Genomic DNA, 2,650 nt, shown 5'->3' with positions numbered 1-2,650 from the left:
TAGGCAGGATGGTCTCGATCTCCTGACCTCGTGATCCACCCGTCTCGGCCTCCCAAAGTGCTGGGATTACAGGCTTGAGCCACCGTGCCCGGCCTGAAGATTTTGGAATATTTGCACATGCATAATGAATTATCTTGGGGATGAGATCCAAGCCTAAACATGAAATTCATTTGTTTCATATACACCTTACACATATAACCTAATGGTAATTTTTTTTTTGGCGGGGCGGGGGGGACAGAGTTTTGCTTTTGTTGCCCAGGCAGGAGTACAATGGCGTGATCTCGGCTCACTGTAACCTTCGCATTCTGGGTTCAAGCGATTCTTCTGCCTCAGCTTCCCGAGTAGCTGGGATCAGAGGCATGTGCCACCACACCTGGCTAATTTTGTATTTTCAGTAGAGATGGGTTTCTCCATGTTGGTCAGGCTGGTCTCAAACTCCTGACCTCAGGCGATCCGCCCGTCTCAGCCTCCCAAAGTGCTGGGATTACAGGCGTGAGCCACCGTGTCCGGCCGCCTAAAGGTAATTTTATACAATATTTTTAGTAATTTTGTGCATGAAACAAAGTTTGTGTACACTGAACCATCAGAAAGCAGAAGTGTCACTCTCTCAGCCACCCATGTGGACAACCTGTGATTATTTGGCATCACCATCATTTTTGACTCTGAATTTATGTGCTGCCAATAAGCATTTTTTTTACCCTTATTCAGACATAAGTACTTAACAATAAAAATATAACATGCCATTAATGCAGTGAAAAAATAAAGTGTTCAGGGTAACTCAGCAGCACATGAGCATCAGTAGAATGGCTGTGGCCGCTGTAACAACAGCACAGCAAACATGGCAGGCCTGCAGTCTCCAACTACAGTGCTGAAAAAGCTTCAAGTTTCAACCTGGGCGCGGTGGTTTACGCCTGTAATTCCACTGTGGGAGGCCAAGGTAGGCGGATCACTTGAGGTCCAGAGTTTGAGACCAGCCTGGCCAACATGGCAAAACCCTGTCTGTCTCTACTAAAAATACAAAAATCAGCTGGGCATGGTGGCACATCCCTGTAATCTCAGCTACTCGGGAGGCTGTGGGATAAGAATCACTTGAACCCTGGAGATGGAGGTTGTGGTGAGCTGAGATCACGAGATCGTGCCACTGCACTCCAGCCTGGGCAACAGAGTGAGACACTGTCTCAAAAAAAAAGAGAGAAAAAAAAAAGCTTCAAATTTTGGAGCATTCTGGATTTCAGTTTTTCAAATTAGGAATGCTCAACCTGTATTGGTAAATTTGTATTTTTTTTTTTGAACAGTGGCCTCCCCATTGTAAGTTTCTGGATCCACTCCTGGTTACACAAACGACTAACAAGTGACAAGGGAGGAAGGTGTGTTCCACACAGAGGGAACAGCATGCTTGAATGCCTAGAGATTTGAAAGCGCATGGCATGCGATAGGGGCCCCAGCCTCATCACCCTCTTTACATGTACTGCTGGTGGCCTCACCATCCTCACCCTTTCCCACCTCCATGCCTTCATCCATGCTGCTCCCGGATCTGGTACACCCTCTCCACGACTTCAGTTTGTTTCAATAATATAAACTTCAAGGCTCAGTTCTGTCACCACCTCTTCCAGGAAGCTCCCCAGGCTCTCCCCTTGTCTGAATTCTTTATAGTTGCTGGTGGATGTCATCATAGCTTGCTTCTAGTAGTTAATTATCTTTTTCGTGCCTGTATATGAGACTCCCAGAGATGGGATGATTCTGGCAAATGAGCACCTGGCCGCTGCTCACAAATGGGCAGGATGGGACTTCACTGCCTTTCCAGGCAGCCTGCTTAGATTTAAGCAGCTACCACCAAGCCCAAACAGATCCCCTGGGATCTGGTGCAAGTCCTGTCCCCACCGTGGTTGCTGCTGCAGGCTGTCCCCTTCTGCTTCTTCTTCTGGCATCCTGGAGGTCATGGTTGCTCCAGGGGAGCTACAGTCCTTCCTTACTTCTGTCTCTTCCTTTGTGAAGGGACAGCTCTAATGGCAGCCACATGCTCTGATGAGTCATGGTTAAGAGCAGCATCTGGGGCCAGGAGGTGGTGGCTGGTTAACTCTTCATGGGCCAGTGGCTCTCTCTGCCAGAAGATCAGGTCAGGTGGAGACACTCGCCTCAGGGCTCGGTGCATAGTGGACATTTGGGGAGTGTTGTGGGTGACCCCCACACAAGCGCTGGGAATGCCGGGGAGAGGGGGCCAAGAGGGGAAGTGGCCAGAGTGTTGGCTTTGGATTCAGGAGGGATGGATTCCAGTCCTAGCTTGCCATTTACTAGGTGAGTGACCATGCGTGAATCAAATGAACCGCATGCCTCAGTTTTCCCATCTATAAAATAGCAGTTATGGGGATCATTTGAGAAGGCAGTGTGAACTGCCAGCTAGCGGTGACTGCTAAACCGCGTTTTTCCCGCCTTCTGGTCTCCTGCAGTCACTCAGTGGGCAAGATGGTGGGATTAAAATCCAGGCCTGGCTCTGGGGGCTGTCTTTGTCAGCACGAATGCCCTAATTAATGCGGGAGCATGGTGACGGCTCAGGTGGGGGCCGCTTCGGAGCGGGAGCTGTGGGGAGGGGAAGTGACAGTAAAGTGGACCTCGGGTCCCGGAGAACTTCTAGCACCAAATAGGTGGGGAC

The 2,650-nt window shown here is 49.7% G+C and overlaps 1 protein-coding gene across 2 annotated transcripts in view; it reads left to right on the top strand.

Moving 5' to 3' along the window:
- Positions 1 to 2,650, top strand: part of TTC39A (tetratricopeptide repeat domain 39A) — a 62,835-nt gene that overhangs the window by 16,962 nt on the left and 43,223 nt on the right. The window lies entirely within an intron of this gene.

Source organism: Mandrillus leucophaeus, unplaced genomic scaffold (assembly GCF_000951045.1).
Source record: "Mandrillus leucophaeus isolate KB7577 unplaced genomic scaffold, Mleu.le_1.0 Scaffold14, whole genome shotgun sequence".
In the NCBI taxonomy this organism is placed as follows: Eukaryota; Metazoa; Chordata; class Mammalia; order Primates; family Cercopithecidae; genus Mandrillus; species Mandrillus leucophaeus.
This window is presented reverse-complemented; position numbering and strand designations above follow the sequence as displayed.